We start from the raw sequence: 17,621 nt of genomic DNA on the forward strand, positions 1-17,621 counted from the left end.
GTATTCAGTGATTGGAGGCCAAGACTGTTCCTGGGCATCTCATCTCTTCCAGATCTACTTAGTGATCTGATTACACAAAACACACACTCAAAACAAAAAAAAAGAGACAGAGGATGCCATAAAAGGATGCCATTTGGAACCAGATTTAACCGTGAAATCTGAAAGCCAATTATGTGTGGCGAGAATGGAGTATCATTGAGAAATGGGGTGTTTGGACAACCCAGCGTCTACCACTCATGTGCTGGGAGGCAGTGGGTGAGTCACTCCATCATAATCAGCCTCAGAAACAAAGAAACTATGTGTACCAAAGATGACAGTACGTGTCAAGAGTCATTCTAATAGTGCCAATAAGAATAGGGCTGGGGAAAATAATGTATGGAAAGGACAGTGTCTGCTATTGAGCACATTTTAACTTCTTTTCCTGGTTGTCTGTGTTCAACCACAATGAAGGAACGAATGTTTAGTCACTACATGCACCTTGCCATATGCCGTAGGTCTCTGGGAGAAGTGGAGAGATGGAAGACGTCATCCATACACACACTTTGTTCCACAAGCTGATGTGGAACCCAGCTGGGTGGGACCAAGTCTGGACCACTGTGGGTCAAGAAAGGGGGTGCTCCCTGGTAGGGGGCATCACGTAGAAAGTGCTTACAAACACAGGCTTTGAATTCACACACCCCTGAGCTTCATTCCTATCTCTGTCCCTTGTATGCCATGAGGACAAATTGAACCTCTCAGAGCCTTAGTGTCCCCTTATGGGGACAATCCTACCTGTCTATAGATGGCTGTAGGGACTCAATGGGACAATGTGTGTAGAAACCTCAGACTAATGTCTGGCACTGCTGGGATGGTGGGGTCAGAGAACTATTCCAGGAAAGATGGGTCTTGAGGACAGGCGGGTGTCTTGAGCTATAGGCAGGGTGTGCAGATGTGGAGAGCATGTGGGGGGGAGGGGCTTCCTGGTGAAAATAGTGTTGTCATTGTGGCTCCTCTGCCCACAGCTGAGGCTTCTTAAAAGCAATGTGTCACTAATCCCTTGTGCTAATGGTCCCTGTCTGCACCCCCCAAACCATAAAGAGCCCTGTGTCACAGGAGGAGGTGGACACAGGGCAGTGAACCTAGAAATTGTGGCATCCCATCTGTGGCCTCCTTTCAAAAGCCCCCCAGCCCCTTGTGTGATCCTGCCTAGTTCTCACTCAACAGATACCTGGTCACTGGTATTTTGTGGTAAGTATAGCCTGAGACACCATGGATTGGTTGGAGGTTGTCCTGCCTCTGAGATAGAGGAACTGAGCTTGACAAATGGTGGCAAAGGTTGTGCGCTGCATTGTGTTTTATTGATTGTCTCCAAGAACAGATGGCAGCCTATGAGCAACCAGGTCTCCAAGATGAACTGGGGTATGAGTCTGAGGAGAGAGGGCCATGTTCTGTTGTTGCCCACACCATCTCTGTCCCATCCCACCCCTTCTGGTGACTCTTTGCCCAAATCAGAGCACCATATTGCAACTTTTTGCTTCCAGGAGCTCCCACTGAGTGCTCAACGAAAACATGAGAAATGGGCCAGTAGCGCCAGGACAATGAGACCCGGAAAGACGAGTACGACTCCCTATTCAAAGTGGTGCTCATTGGGGACACGGGTGTAGGGAAGAGCAACCTGCTGGACCACTTCACCCACAATGAGTTCGACCTAGAGAGCACAAGAACTATTGGCATGGTGTTTGCCACCTGAGGCATCCAGGTGAATGGCAAGACCACCAAGGCCCTGATGTGGGACACAGCTGGCCAGAAGCGCAACTGCACCATCACCTCTACATACTACCGGGATGCAGTGGGTGAACTGCTGGTACACGGCATCGCCAAGCACCTGACATATGAGAATGTGGAGTACTGGCTGAAGGAGCTGGGGTACCATGCTGACAGCAACATTGTCAGCTGGTGGACAACAAGAGTGACCTGTGCCATCTGTGCGCCGTGTCCACTGACAAGATCCATTCTTTAACAGAGAACAACTTGTCCTTCATCCAGACCTCAGCCTTGGAGTCCACCACTGTAGAGGAAGATTTCAGGAATGTGCTCACAGAGATCTACCACATCGTATCACAGAAGCAGATTGCAGACCACGTGGCCCACAGCCAGTGCCCTGGAAACAACGTGGTGGGCATCAGCGTGCCATCCTGTACTGATGGACAGAAACCTAACCAGCTGCAGTGCTGCCAGAACCTGTCAGTTCCCTGGGCCTTGTCCAAGTGTGCAGGCACATCCTCACCCTTCAACCACCCCTCACCCTGATGTTTCCCCTGATCTGACCCTCTCTGTCTTTCTGACTGACTGCCACCATCCCACTAAGCTCTGCAGACTCACCTGGGGCTTAGGAACAAGAGGAGTCGAGCAGCACCTCCTGTCCTCCACCTCTCCCCCCAGAAAGTTTTGAAGCCCAGCTGCTGCATCTGTTTTTGGGAGGCCCCAGTCTGCCTCAGGGAAGGCCTGGCAGGGTGGCAGGATGGACAGGACCAGCCAGAGGCAAGATGATGTGTGCACTGAGCAGGCTTCTTCAGCTTCCCACAGCAGACTCCAAGGAGTGATTCCCTCCCTCCCTCTCTGGCCACTTGTCCTAGGTGGCCCTGGGCCTAACCTACATTCTCACTGTGGGCTGAAGACTGATAAGCAAGTGAACAGGGAGGGAGGATCAGGCAGACAGACACAGACTCTTGGCATCTCACTCCACACACACAGGCAGCACCAGCATTTGTCTTTGTCTTTGACCTCAGCTTTTCCACAGCATGCTTGAATTCAGTTCAGCTCCTGCCTATAGATTTATGCTGGGAGAAGACTCCCCTTTCCTTTCTGCACATAGAACATTCCCCACCCATTGCCATGCCCTTCCCACTGCGTTGTCTCCTTGTGCGGTCAGGAATCTGTTTGCAAGTAAAGCAATGTCTCAGTGTTTTGTGTACATGAAAAAAGAGAAGAGAACAGAAGAGATGAAGGCATGTACCACAGAATGTTCTCCCATCCAGTATTCATTCTCGATGCCCAAATATTTACTGAAGACTTGTATCTCTCTATTCACGCAGAAACTTTTTTACTGACGTGTCCCCTAGAGCAAGAGACATAAAGGGAAGAATAAATAAATGGGACCTCATCAAAATTAAAAGCTTCTGCACAGCTAAAGAAAACAGTATCAAACTAAAAAGATAACCAACTGTATGGAAAAACATATTTGCCAATGATACCTCAGACAAGGGTCTAATCTCCAAAATATATAAAGAACTTACATGACTACACTCTAAGAAGACAAGGAATCCAATTAAAAAATGGGCAAAGGACTTGAACAGACACTTCTCCAAGGAGGACATACAAAAAATCCAAAGACACATGAAATGATGTTCAATATCGCTACCTATTAGAGAGATGCAAATTAAAACCACAGTGAGATACCACTTCACACCAGTCAGAATGGCCATCATAAACAAAGCAACAAACAACAAGTGTTGGAGAGGTTGTGGAGAAAAGGGGTCCCTAGTGCACTGTTGGTGGGACTGCAGACTGGTACAACCACTGTGGAAAACAGTCTGGAACTTTCTCAGAAAACTAAAAATGGAACTGCCTTTTGACCCAGCAATTCCACTACTGGGACTTTATCCTAGGAACACTAAAACACCAATCCAAAAGAACCTATGCACCCCAATGTTCATAGCAGCACAATTTACAATAGCTAAGTGCTGGAAGCAACCTAGGTGCCCATCAGTAAATGAATGGATCAAAAATCTATGGTACATTTACGCAATGGAATTCTATGCAGCAGAAAGAAAGAAGGAGCTCCTACCCTTTGCAACAGCATGGATGGAGCTGGAAAGCATTATGCTAAGCGAAACAAGCCAGGCAGTGAAAGACAAATACCATATGATCTCACCTTTTACAGGAACCTAAACAACAAAACAAAGAAATAAGCAAAATATAACCAAAGACACTGAAATAGAGGACAGGCTGACAGTGATCACAGGGGAGAGGGGAGGGAATTTCAGGGGAGAATGAAAAGGGTTTACAAGAACAAATTTAAAGGACACATGGACAAAAACTAGGGGGAGGGCGGTAATGGGAGGGAAGAGGGGAGGGTTGGGTGGGTGGCCTGGACTGGGAGTAAAAGGGAGAAAACTGTACTTGAACAATGATTAAAATAAAAATTAAGAAAAGAAAAGTTGTATCTCTCAATATAAGGTTTTTGGCAGTTGTTTCGGAAAACACTTATGTTTACATTCAACAAAAGTAATGCAACATTTTCAAACATCTGTGTGGAAAATTTGAGTTACATTCCAAACACAACAGCGGGACTTCAAATCATCAGTCAAAGAGTTTGTGTCTCCAACATTCTAAGAAAACCATCACAGGCTTCTGGAACACAAAGCAACCAGGTTGGTGATGGGTGACAAAGAAGCAATGTGTGAAGCTTTCTGTGGAAATCATGACAGTTTACTGTTTTCCCACAGGCACTTAACGTGTTCTCTTTGGATTCTAGGAAACTGTCGGGAAGTTTGGGATTTCTAGAACGCATTATAATTTTTTGTACTTAAACTACGAAGCGTTGGAAAGGAAATGGAGGCTCTGGAAGTCTCCCTCACTGCTGATGGAAATGTAAAATGGTACCGTCACTCCAGAAAAGTTGCTCAGCTTCTTCCAAGAGTTAAACGTAGACCTACATGACCCAGCCATTCCACTCCTACCTATAACCCAAGAGAAATGTAAACATATACCCATGCAGGGACTTGTACGTGATGTTCAAAGGCACTTTATTTGCAATAGCTGAAAACTAGGACCAAGAAAATGTCCATCAACAGAAATGGGTAAATAATTGGTGGTATGCCCATCCATGGGAACAGGATCCAACAATAAGGAAAGAACAGGCTATTGATAAACACAACATGAAAGCATCTCAGAATAATCATGCTGAGTGCAAATAGCCAGACCAACAAGGAAGTACATGCTGATAACTGCATTTCTATAATGTCTGGAAAATGCAAACTCTAGACACAGAAAGTGGATTGGTGGTTGTGTGCAGCTTTGGGTGGCACAGTGGGAGGGAGGCAGAGATCACAAAGGCACAGAGGAAACTACAGAGAATGATGGGTAAACTCACTATCCTGACAGTGGTGATGGTTTCATGGGTATCTCCCTGTACAAACTTATCACATTTTATACCTTACTTTTAAAAAATATTTATTTATTTATTTATTTATTTATTTATTTATTTATTTATTTATTTATTTATCTTTACAGATAGGGGAAGGGACTAGGAGTTGAACCAACAAGCTCTTTGTCCTTGGAGAAACACCCACTCCACTGAGCCACACTGGTCAGGGTGAGTGGTATACGTAAAATATGTGCAATTGAATGTCGATTGTACCTCAGCAAAGCTACTGTTAACAATAGGAAATAACTTTGCTTTTAGCATTTTCACATGGAACCTCTGATTTTTATGAATGTGGTTTTTTATTTCTGACGTTAATCAGGGAAATGCCTCTCTTTGGGAGACAGAGCTAATGATTTCCCAGCTCTGCACTGACACAGGCCCCACAGAGGAGGTTGGGATAGCCCCTGGTCTATTACGGGTAGTGCTGCTTCATAAGTTCCTAAAGGCAGTGAAGTCAACTGGGTCTAAGTGAGAATTCCAAAAGGATCCACGCACATCAGTTGGATCCCAGTTGACCACCACACCCTGGTTCAGATTCTAGACTTACCCAGATGGTCCCTGAGTTGTGATACCCCAAATCATGTGGTTCCCAAACACGTTTGGGGGGCTACGTCTAACAAACCATCACTGGCTGTATATCCTGCCAACACAGGAGCCCTCCATGCCCTAACGCTAACCTTTGCAACTCCAGCGAATGTCCAGAGACTCCACAGGCTAAAAGCATCCCCTTGGGGAGGCCCATGGGAGCCTCATACTCCTGTGTTTCCCCACAGTCTCCTTGGGCTAACTTTTTCTTCATGTTCTGCACAGCCTCGCTTTTCTCACAAGCAGAGAGTATGGGCAAGCCAGCACAAGTCCCTGGCTTTCTGAAAGAGGCCTCCAGTGTGGCCCATGGTCTCTTAGTGCCAACTCAGTCTCGGCCTCAGGACACCAGTCTCCTTCTTACAGCACCAGGAAGAATGCAGTTGCCACGTGCATGTTCGGTCATCAAGAGACCACAGGTGTCCCAAAGATGTCCTCGGAGGGTGAATTCAGGCTCCAGGTAATGCCCAGGGCAGGTGCCCTCCCAAATACTTTGGAAATAAACCTGAGCCCAGGGCATGGGAGGGGTCACCTGGGAGCAGCCCTACGCCATTCCCTGGAGTCCCTCTGAGTACCTGGGCCAATCTGTGATCATCCACCTGCAACCACCCACATCCGCAGCGCTGTTTGGGGCAGCTACAGACACCCCATCGCCCTGGCTCCAGTTCCTTGATTCTCCTTTAGAGAGAAGTAGTGAAACCAACCCATCCCATCCTTACAAGGATGTGTCTGAACTTTGCCTGCACTTTTGAACCACCTGAGAGCTTTAAAAAATCCTGGTGCATGTGACATGGGCTCCTGCTGCTCCCATGTCACTGGTCAAACAAGTTCCAAGGCTTTCCTGATCAGGTCAGTGAATTCCACTGATGAATCAATGCCCACGGTGAGCCTGTGTCAGGGGGGCCAAGCACCATTTCATCTGTTGGCTACTGAGGGAACAAAATCAACTCCTTAAATTGCACTTATATTCTGGAAAGTAGGTTCAGGCTGTGAACAAATAAACGTGAGAGGCCAAAGAAGGTGGGGAAAGAGCACTGCCTAATGCTTGGGGTTCAGAGAAGTCCTCTGTGTGAGGTGAAAGACAGGGACCAGAATGTCTGAGGGGATGGGACATGCAGGTATTTGGGGGCTGAGTATTTCACACAGAGTCCAGAGAAGGCAGCGCTCATGGGTGTCTGAAGAACACTGTGCATAATGACGCAGGTTTAACAGACCCGTGGGAAACTGAAGGCAGCTGTGGGGAGCCAGGCAGCCTGACCGCCACTGTTAGTGCTGCTGACCAGGTCTTCTCACCAGGTAGGGTGCTCCTCAATGGCTGGCATGACATCCTCTGTCTTTCTTTACCAAGGAGTCAGCCAGCAACTGTGTATTCTTTGAGGAGCCAATCAGAGCCTTCATAAAGGATTTGTGAGCTGCAGAACAATTTTTCAGAAGAGCTAACTTTCAAGAACAATAGCTGGTATCTTCTGGTTTGCACAGACCCATTTAACACAGCACAACATTTTAGAGGCACATGGCTGGTCCCTAAAACATGGACACTCTGACTTCCAGCCAAGATGGAGGCATAGGTGGATACATTGTGCCTCCTACACAACCAAAAGAAGGAAACAACAAATTTAAAACCAAAAACCCACCAGAAGTGGCAGAAAATTGAACTGTATGGAAGTCCAACAACCAAGGACTTAAAGAAGAAACATTCATCCAGACATTAGGAGGAGCAGAGACAGGCCGCCAGGTGGATAGGACTCAAGGCAAAGCAGCGGCTGGCAGACCAGGCGAGGTGTCTGCTGGTGCAGTGAGTGGTCCACATCTGGGTGCAGATAAACTGGGAAGAATATCTGAGGAGTGAGACAGACCATGCAACCCAGGATTCCAGCTCAGGGAAATAAAGCCTCAAGGCCTCTGACTGAGAAAACCTTTGGGGGTTTCAGCGGCAGTGGGAGAAACTCCCAGCCTCACAGGGAAGTTCATTGGAGAGACCCACAGGGCCCTAAAATGTACACAGCCCCACCAACCCAGGAATCACCCCTAGAAGGACTCGATTTGCATCTGGGTAGTTTCCACAGACCCTGGCCCGAAGTGTCCATGGCGTTATGCATGAGATGAGACATTCACACAGACTACCGAGTCCTGTGGAGGAGAAGGGACGGCACCGCTACTCCCAAGGGGAGAGCGCCTCAGGGCGCCCGGGCCACTCTGTCAAGAGGAGAGCGTGCCGACCCTTGCCATGACAATATTTTATTGGCTTTCTAATAGCATACATCAAAGAAGGTTTTCATTCATTATGCTTAGGTTTACTTTAGGTAATTACTTTTTACTGATAGCAACTGGAAGGGATGTTACTGATTACTTCTTACAGATTAACAAAGAAAAAATGTTGCAAATGCAAGGGAATGATAAGAGTAACAGGTCTGGTTACACTTCAGTGCTTGGGAGAATTAGCACAGACTTCAGGACGTTACTTTAAAGATAGGCAGCAAGGGTTTGCTGCCTGAACTCAGGGTGAGAGTTCTAGCAAGAGCAAGTCACAAAGCAGCCTAGCTATAATGCAGGCCTGATTTCCCATGGGAGAACTTCTTCACGGACGTGGTCCTGCATGCCCACTGGCTCCCCACTGCTTTTCCACATGGGTGCTGAGCTACATTTATGTGTCTGGAGAAGTGGTCCTCTACATCTCCCCCCTTGTTTTTAGTTAGGACTGTATAGATCCCACAAAGCTTGCTACTCGCTGGTCTCTTATACAACCCTGGGAAAATAATTTGCAAATGCATGGAAATATACAAAGCATTGTTAGAATCAGTAAACAACCAGCGGCTCCAAAGACCCACATTCTCAGATTAAGTCCATCAAACCAATTTGGGGGGGCGGTTCAGCCAGCCAAAATGATCATGGAGGGTCTGAAAACCCTCCTGCTTGGTCAAACTTTGAATGTCCTGCAGCTGCTGTTGTAGCTCTAGCTTCAATTTATCAATTTTTCCCTTCAAGTTTGTAGAAAAAGTCCCTCTTAGGTGATGTTCAATATCGTTCCAAGAGTGCTAGCGGGAATTCCACTTCAGGGGGATGACACATAGCTTGGAGAAGTCTGGATCGGGAGAGTTCAATGGGGTAGAGGTGGGTCTCAGCCGGGGAAGCCTTTTCTGTGATATGGCTTCACCCTCTTCACTGGCAGCTCCAAAGGTCATTGTGGAGAGTAAACACAAGCATACCCTCTTCCCCAAGTTCATAGTTCAACTGGGCCTTTTCATCTTCCTTCCCCTAAAGGGTCTTTGTGCAAGACCAAGGGGTGGGGGACTGCAGGCCTGTTTTGCACAAAGTGTCTATGGGTGACTTTAAGTTATTATCACAATTCAGTAAATTGTACATATATATTGTCAACATGGTTAAATTCTTGGGGGATACCTGTTTTATGCCGAATTTCCCATTTTTCTAAGAAAGCTTGAGTGGCTTGTGCACTATATCCCAGGCCATTATTAGTCTTGATTTCTTGGGCATGGCCTAAATAGCTGAAGGCCTCGAGCCAATGAGCTCTAACATTCTTTGCGGATTTCCCAGTGAAGGGAGGTGCCTGTGGAGCACCTGAGGAAGTGTCTGCTTGGAAAGACAGGCCCCCTGCTGTTTCTGCAAGCTGCAGTGAGTTTGAGCAGTGACTTAATTACCCTATTGTTCTCAGGACCAGGTAGTTGCTAGGTCTAGGATTGACATCCATTTGCCAAATCATTCGAGGTTGCTACCCTCTTGGATTAATGCTGAGAGAAGGGTGATTTACATTCCCCAGAGTGAAGAGGTCTCTGCCCCAGATATTAAGTGAGGTGGAAAGGAGTAAGGCTGAATTTGTCCAACTTGCCCAAATAGACCAAAACGTTTAAGAGCCTACATACTTTTGTGGGGCTGAGAAATGTCCCCTATCTTAGGTATAGAAATGCAAATAAAATAGAAATCTCTTTCTTGAAATTAAGCATGCCAGAAGCTTCCCAAAGCGCGGGTGCTGTTGTCTCTTACCTTAGAGATGACTTGGGTAGAACTCCCCTTCATGACATGCTGTCTGTGCCACTTCTAAGTCTGCTGCTAGGCGCAAGGCAAGGCTCTGTGTGGAGCTGAGGCCCCAGGGATGGATCCAGTGGGTCAGGACCACACCTGGCCCTGGGCTTGGGGAAAGGTTGTTCCCGTTTGCACAGGGATGAGGGGCAGCGAGGCTGACCAACTCCACCTTCAGCTGCTGCTGGTCCTTGGCAGAATGACCAGGCCCCACCAGGGTGTGAGCTCACGCACTCTGGCACCCTGGCCGGACTCACCTGGTGTGGCTGGTACGACTGTGATGCTCGCTGTACTTGGGGTGATGCACAGGAAGGGTCGGTACAGCAGGCGTCTAGAATCTCCATCGTCACCATCCCATAGGCCCCTTGTCTTTTTGTCTTACCTTTCCTGGTTATGAGGACCTCTTTGTCCTGCTTTTTCCCATATTTCCAAGTCTAAAGATCCCTTATCTGGGAGACATCCAACAGCCTTAAAAAGCTGCTGAATTACTTTCCAACATTGCTCTTTTTCCTTAGAGAGCTTGTTCCCCATGGTGGAGGATTTGTAGAAACCTTTAAAGAAAATGTTTTAACAAATAAAAAAACCTTTTCTGAAATTCCTAAGGACGCAACTACAAGCGTGATGATTATAAAACCAGTTTCAGTTTCACTTTCACTCTGCCTGTACCTTTAAATCCTGCATCTTGTGAGTGAAAAGAATGTAGTGGTCAAAAATGTGCTGTTGGTGGAAGACAGTCAGGGAGGGGGAATTGGAAATTCTAGGTACCCTAACCCCTCTGATGGTTCTCAGGTCCTCCCCCAAGAGTTTAAGACAGTGAGGGGGGACTCAAAGGCTAGGTGATCAACTTTTATATTGTTGCGGAAAAGTCACTCACACACGGGGAAGATGATGAAGCACAAACTTTATTACGCGCGAGGGCTCAAGGGGGGTTCATTCCCAAATGCTGAGCTGAAAAAGCTGGGTTAGGAGTCCTTTTTATATACCAGTTACACAGGCAGAAAGCGGGGGGGGGGGGGACCCGCTGCTGAAAGCAAGCATTCAGAAGCAGGAGCAGGGTCAGTGGCCTTGAGATAACCAGCCATTGCCTTGGTGATGGCTCCTTACCTAATTGCAAGTGTTACAGAGTGCAGGTTTCTTTTCATGCCACATTTCCCCTTTTGATGCTATAAAGTGTTTTTATCCCTTTTAGCATCACTAATACCTGGCTATGAGGCTGAGGTCCTTGGGAGGGTTACAACTGCTGATCCTAGTGTTGGTACCACTGGAGGGCTAGCACTGTGGTGGCTGCCCTACGAGTCACTGTAACCCTAGGTGTTGGACTAAGACAGCCATGGTCCAGCTGTCTAAGTTCTGCCGGTAAGTAGGTGGCTGGATTGACTTGTTTCATGGTCTTAACATGCACCCTCGGGTTTCCTTGGAGGATGCCCTGGTATTGAGTCAGTCTGGGGTTCGACAGCCACTTATGCCCCTTGCAAGAGGGTTATGGCAGCAGTGACAGCCCTCAGACAAGGTGGCCAGCCGATGGCGTCATGGTCCAACAGGCTGGGTCAGGACCCAAGGGCTACCTTGTCTCTCTTGTGGGTATACAGATTAAAAGGCCGTCCCGGCTTTGACAGTCCAAGGGCAGGAACATTACTGAGGCATCCCTTGATATTTTGGAAGGCTTTCTCTTAATGTCAGGACCCTTCAAAACCTGGTAGTAGGGCCGAGTTCCACAGCAGCAGAGTGCAGGCTGGCTTTTCCTCAGGAGAACAAGCATTTTTCTCAGAAATCAGACAAGGTTCTGGAGGGTGTTGGCAACTCTGCCATTTCCTGTCCTCGCCCCTGATCACACCGTGAGCACTTCCGGTAGGCCTGACTGCTGAGCTCTGCACCTGGTGACATTCCCAGAGGCCCAAGGGAGTTTGCAGGCTACTGGGGCAGGTGAATCCAACGGAGCACCGTGAAGGGCCATGACAGAGGACTGCGCAGATGGCTGTAGGGACACTTCTGATACACAGGGCGTGCCCTCTGCAACTCAACGTGAAGAGCAGGAGTGTGTTCGGGTTGTGCTTCTGGTATTCTTTCCTTAATTCAGCCAGGTGCTTCAGCAGCGTGTGCATTTCCTCCCGGCACCGTTCCTGGGATGGGCTGCCAGGAGGAGGTTGTCCGTGTACTGCAGAATCGTCAGGTCCGTCCCCGCTTAGCGAGGAGTCTCCTGCTAGGGCTTCCCCAAATAGGGTTGGGGAGTTCTTAAACCCCTGGGGCAGTCTAGTCCAGGTCAACTGAGTCTTGACCGCTGTGTGAGGATCTTTTCATCCAAAGGCAAAAATGGGTTGGCTGGAAGGTGCCACAGGTATGCAGGAGAAGGCATCCTTCAGATCAAGGCAGGTAAACCACATTGCTGTTGGGGGAAGCTGGCTTAGGAGGGTGTACCGGTTCGGGACCACTGGGTGGCAGCTGTCGGCTGCTTCGTCGACAGACCACAGATCCTGGACAGGCTGGTACCCGCTCCCGTCTGGCTGCTATCATGGGCCTGGGCAGGTGCGGCCCCATGTTATGGAGCCAATCTTTTTCAAGCTCCCACTCAGGGGACCTGCCTCCCAGTCACATCCTGGGCAGGGGAGTCTTTCTTTATTTCCCTGACCCAGAGCATGGCCGCAGCCATTTAGCATATCCAAGTGACCAGCCGAAGGCGATAGGTATGTTAAATGACTATGCCATGGGTCAACTGTAAAGCTGTTGCTGTACAAAACAGCCCTGCATATTTTGCTCTGTGTGTCCCTCCCCAACTTACACCTGTGGGGGAAGGGGTGAAGACATCTTAAAATTTCCTGGACACTTTGAGTTATGGACCCCATCCCAAATGCCCATTTGGGGTCCCCCCTCTTGGCTGCACCTTGAACAATTTTTCATTTTAGATATATACCCACTTTAAATTCTTTTAAAGGACAATGGACGAAGGTCTCATCTTCTTGTAACTGCTTCCGGCTGGAAATGGACGTTGTTCTACCTACCCGTGGGTCTGGGGTGCCCTGAAAGGGGGTGCAGCACGGAGGGAGTCCTTCCTGTAAGGGGAAGGACCTTACAGAATCCTGGTCAGTTGGCTGTTACCAGGAAGTTGCAGGCTCGGTGTCCAAAGGCTGGCATTACTGGACCGTTGGCATCCTGGTTATATTCTGGATGTGACAGATTTGGAAAGAGTTGGAAGGCACAATTAAACCATAACCATTAAATGACAAAGGCAGGGGCTCGGGTATGGCTTATCTGGAGGAAGGTGTACAAGGCATGCTACACTTATCCAAAGCTTTTGTGGTCCATTATACTTTATTCAGGCTGAAGAGAATATATTATGATTTCCCTCCTTTCAGATATCTGAGCCTTTCCTGTTCAAGCCATTAAGACAGACAAGGGAATATCAGTTTTAAAGTGAAGCCCACTTAGTTCAGCCAAACCATTGAGCTCCAGGGGGCGATGATGAAAAATGGGCTCCTTAAGTGAGGCCTAGATTGCAACCAATCACTCAGGTAATGAAGTCATAGGCATACGTCCTATGAAAAGAGAAGAACACACAGGTTAATTTACACAATAGTCCCCAAACCAGTCTCTGTGACTGTGAGACTGTCTTTTGGGAAGGCATTCAGTTGCGAGGTCTTTCCTGCAATGACATTCAGCAATGGCAATTTGACAGGTCCTTTATACCTGTAAATTGTACATTTTTGATGATATTACAAAACCAGTTTTAACCTTCAAATGAAAACAAACTTTTAAGACAGCTGCGTTAGTCTGATTTTTAATACTGAGCACAGTGATTTTCCTTGAACCATAATTTTTCTCCTTAAGATCACCCTCACTGTTATTAAAGGGACTACTTTGAGTTCTGTTTTTTATTTTGACTGTTCGTTTGCATAAACACACCAAGAGCAGCCTGGATTACTTATGATCTTTAATTCTGCTTTGCTAGAACTCACACAGGGAACCTTCAGATTGACTTCAGTCCACTCCTCAGGGCACAGAAGCAGAGCCACACATCCGCCATCTGGCTTTGCCTGTACCAGTTGTTTCACTCAGATCCTTGAGGTTTTCATTGTGCCCACAGGTTCCTTTTTGGCCATCTTTCATGAAAGCAAACTTCGTTCCTTCCCTGGAAAGACTGCCATGAACTGCACAACCAGCCAAAGTACCAGGCTTTTTCCGTGGGCTTACGCTAGCTTCACAAGTCAATCCCAGTTCCTCAGAGCTTTCTGGTGATGACCAGAACCCATACATGCCTCCTTCAGGCGTGACATTTCAGTCAGTCTTGGTTAACAGAACCACTATTAACTACTGGTCTTATTGGTCTTATGCAAAGAAACCTTATGTTTTCACTTACTCCTTCAGAATGCCAAATTCTGGAGGGATCAGGTAAGGAGAAAAATACAAAGCCTGAGGGAAAATCTTTTTTCTTCTGATATCTACTGGGCTTCTTAAAACCTTTACTTCCACAGACTTTCTTCATTTATATATATATATATATATATATATATATATATATATATATATATATATATATATAAATTATTTACTTTTCTACAGAATGTGAAGTTTTAACCTTCCCTGGAATCTTTAATTTCCTTTTCAGAGCAGATACAGAGAAAAATCCAAAACACAGAGTTTCCAGAACAGTACACAGGCAGGAGCATTCTCTTGCACAGAGACATGCTCCTTCAGGCCCGGCCTTTTGGCAGAGACATGCTGCTTTGCCTCTGGCTGAAGCACTCATCAGCCCCAAATGACCCTTCCTGGGTCCCGAGTGGCAAAGGCATCCTCCCCAACCAGTTACAGGCAACCTTAAACAGATTTTAAGTACAGGGGGTTTTTGATCAGAAACAACACTGCTCTTTTCCCACAAAACCAGAAAACAAATAGTTGAGGTTGCCTTTACTCCAGGTTTACAACTTTATATTCTTTATACTTAATTTTACTCATTCAGATTTAACCATTATTCTTTTAATCCTGGTTCCTTTCCCACTCTGGGAAGGACAGCCGAAAGTCCCTGGCACTGCAGGTACCTTCCACTAAAATTCCCTAGATTTGCAGGGACATTCTGCAGTTTTTTGAAGCTCAGACCCTGCAAACACCCTACAGGTCCGATGTTTACCCTTAAACCTTAGTACATGTCCTTCAGAGCCATTCTTATCAGAGCCAGTTACACAGAGAACCAGACTGATGCAGTCTGGAGAGAGCCCTTAGCCTGGCACCTTGCCCAGTTCCAAGATGGAGGGGCTCTCATGTGACCCATTATCCAAGATGACGACAACCACGCACGCTCCACCCTTGGGGGGGGCACTCACGTGGCTCGTCCTCCATTTTACCCAAAATGGCGGCGCACCCACATACATGCAATATAGTACTGTGGCAGAACTCCCCCGCCCCAACCCATGATGAATTCTCCCAACTGACGCAGACAAACAAAGGAAAAGGGGATCTTTCTTTCACATTTACACACAGTCACACAGTTCTCCCCCGAGTAGGAGTTCAATGGCCTGGGTCTTGGCCCAGACTCCTGTATTTTCCAGGAGGGGGGTGATCAGCCCCCACCCCCCACCCCCCCCGTTCTCGGGTGCTGTCCTCGGGGCACTCTCCGATTCCTGATTGGTGCCTCCGACAGTTCGCAGTTCGTCTCTCCCCTCCGCCCGGGTGTTAGAGCGGTCGGGGACGCGGCATGGGGAGTCTCTGCCCCGGGAAGCCTGGAATCACCAGGGCACGTGCTCCTCCCTTGCGGCAGGGCTCCCCCACCGAGCCCCCCGGTCGTCTTCACAGGAGGCAAAATACCTGCTCGTGTGAGGGTTTCCCGGTCCGGGAACCAAAATGTTGTGGAAAAGTCACTCACACACGGGGAAGATGATGAAGCACAAACTTTATTACTCGCAAGGTCTCAAGGGGGGTTAATTTCCAAATGCTGAGCTGAAAAAGCTGGGTTAGGAGTCCTTTTTATATACCAGTTACACAGGAAGAAAGGGAGGGGGAACCAGCTGCTGAAAGCAAGCATTTAGAAGCAGGAGCAAGGTCAGTGGCCTTGAGATAACCAGTCTTTGCCTTGGTGACAGCTCCTTGCCTAATTGCGAGTGTTACAGAGTGCAGGTTTCTTTTCCTGCCACAATATCTCGCTTCCCTGGATGAACCAAGTGTTAGATTAAGTTGTTTTGGAGGTCCCTATAAGGCCCTGCATGTCTCGGGAATTGATCCCACACACCCAAGCAAGGTTCCAGCTCACGTGGGAACACTCGATTTCTCAAGCCGAGGGGAGGAAATGCCTCTTGTCTTTGGTGCTTGGCGAATGCCAAAAGGTCTTATACAAAGCCTGGGACTAACACTAAATTCTTCTGGAGAGTGATCTTCGGAGGCGAGTCGAAACCAAAACACTCATTCACTATCCGCTTTTCCTTATGCAGGCAGACCGAGAGAAAAGGCAAATCTAAAGGACTGCAAGAGGCGGCTGGTAAGAAACAATTTCCTGATATGCTTGTAGATAGCTCTGTAATTAGTTCCTATTTTTAAAGCTAACCAAAGGGAAAGTCTTTGCTCTTTCTCCCAAGCCTAGACCTAGTTGGGGGTTGTGCCTCAGGGATGGGCTTGTGAGTGTTTTTACAGTGTGCCTCTCCTTGCGTGGACTTTTGCTTGCGGGTGGTGGGAAACCTAGTGTTCTAATCCAGTCCATGTACCAGCTGCTCCTGTCATGGATGAATTCCAGCAGGGAGCACCCTTGTGGCTTTTAACTGCTCGACCCATGTCTGAGAGGTTGTGGAAAATGCTTGGGAGAGAGAGCAAGGCTCCTGTCCACTAAAGAATGCACAGTTGCAAAGCAGTTGAAAGAGAAGGTGACCTAGGAAGAAAACACTATTCCTCTGAAATCCAATGCACGCTACGACCTAACCGAAAAGCACTTGATGTTGTCAGCCTGTACCTGGGCCTCTTTCCAGGAGCACAGTTTCAACTGAAGTGTGTCCTGGGACCAGAGACTTAGCTGGCAGGGTGTCCAAAGCTGGGAAGGGAGATGTGGAGTCTCCTGTGTCAATCTTAAAATACCAGATGACCTCAGGGTGTCCTGGGTTGACATTTACACTGGAAGATAATTTGACATTTATCTAGGCTTCCACCAATCAACTTCAAGTCATTCAAGGGGAACAGTAACAGGGCAAGTTAAAAATATTCCCTGAGCCCTGACCAGTGTGGCTCACTTGCTTGGGTGTTGTCCTGCAAAACAAAAGGTCCACTGGTTTGACTCCAGGTCAGGGCACAGGCCTGAGTTGCAGGTTCCTTTCCCAGTCAGGATGAATCGGAAGGAACCAATCCATGTTTCTCTCTCACATCGATGTGTCTCTCCCTCAACTTCTCCCTCCTTTCTTCTTCCTCAAAACATAAATGAATAAAATCTTTGAAAATAATATCTCCTGAATCTCACAATTAGATCCTTTCATGTTCACTTTATGGAAGGCACCCTGGGGGGCTCAATTAGACAAACTCATGTATTTGGGGGACAGTGCAGCACAACTCACCACAGCAAAGAGTGGTCAGAGGAAAGGCCATGGTACAGAGAAGGGGCCAGTAAAGTTCTTCTCTGTAGGGCTGGGTGGGAAATACCAGCATTTTCCATCTTGCAGGACAGGCAGCAAAATTAGAGTATTATGTAGGTACTGACACAATAATAGAGAAAGAACATTTCCACATTTTTGGATAAAATTCAAACAGAACATTGACTACAAAATATTGGAAATACAGATGTATTACTAAGAGGAATGGATTCCTTTTTTGAATAAAATTGTTGTAAATTTACTCCGCTTGGGTGTAAAATAGT

The 17,621-nt window shown here is 47.4% G+C and overlaps 1 pseudogene; it reads left to right on the forward strand.

Moving 5' to 3' along the window:
• Positions 1-310: 310 nt before the first annotated feature.
• LOC123819625 lies at positions 311-2,289 on the forward strand (annotated as a pseudogene).
• The last annotated feature ends 15,332 nt before the right edge of the window (positions 2,290-17,621 follow it).

The sequence above is a fragment of the Phyllostomus hastatus genome, unplaced genomic scaffold (assembly GCF_019186645.2).
Source record: "Phyllostomus hastatus isolate PE091 unplaced genomic scaffold, TTU_PhHast_1.1 phas_contig_34, whole genome shotgun sequence".
In the NCBI taxonomy this organism is placed as follows: Eukaryota; Metazoa; Chordata; class Mammalia; order Chiroptera; family Phyllostomidae; genus Phyllostomus; species Phyllostomus hastatus.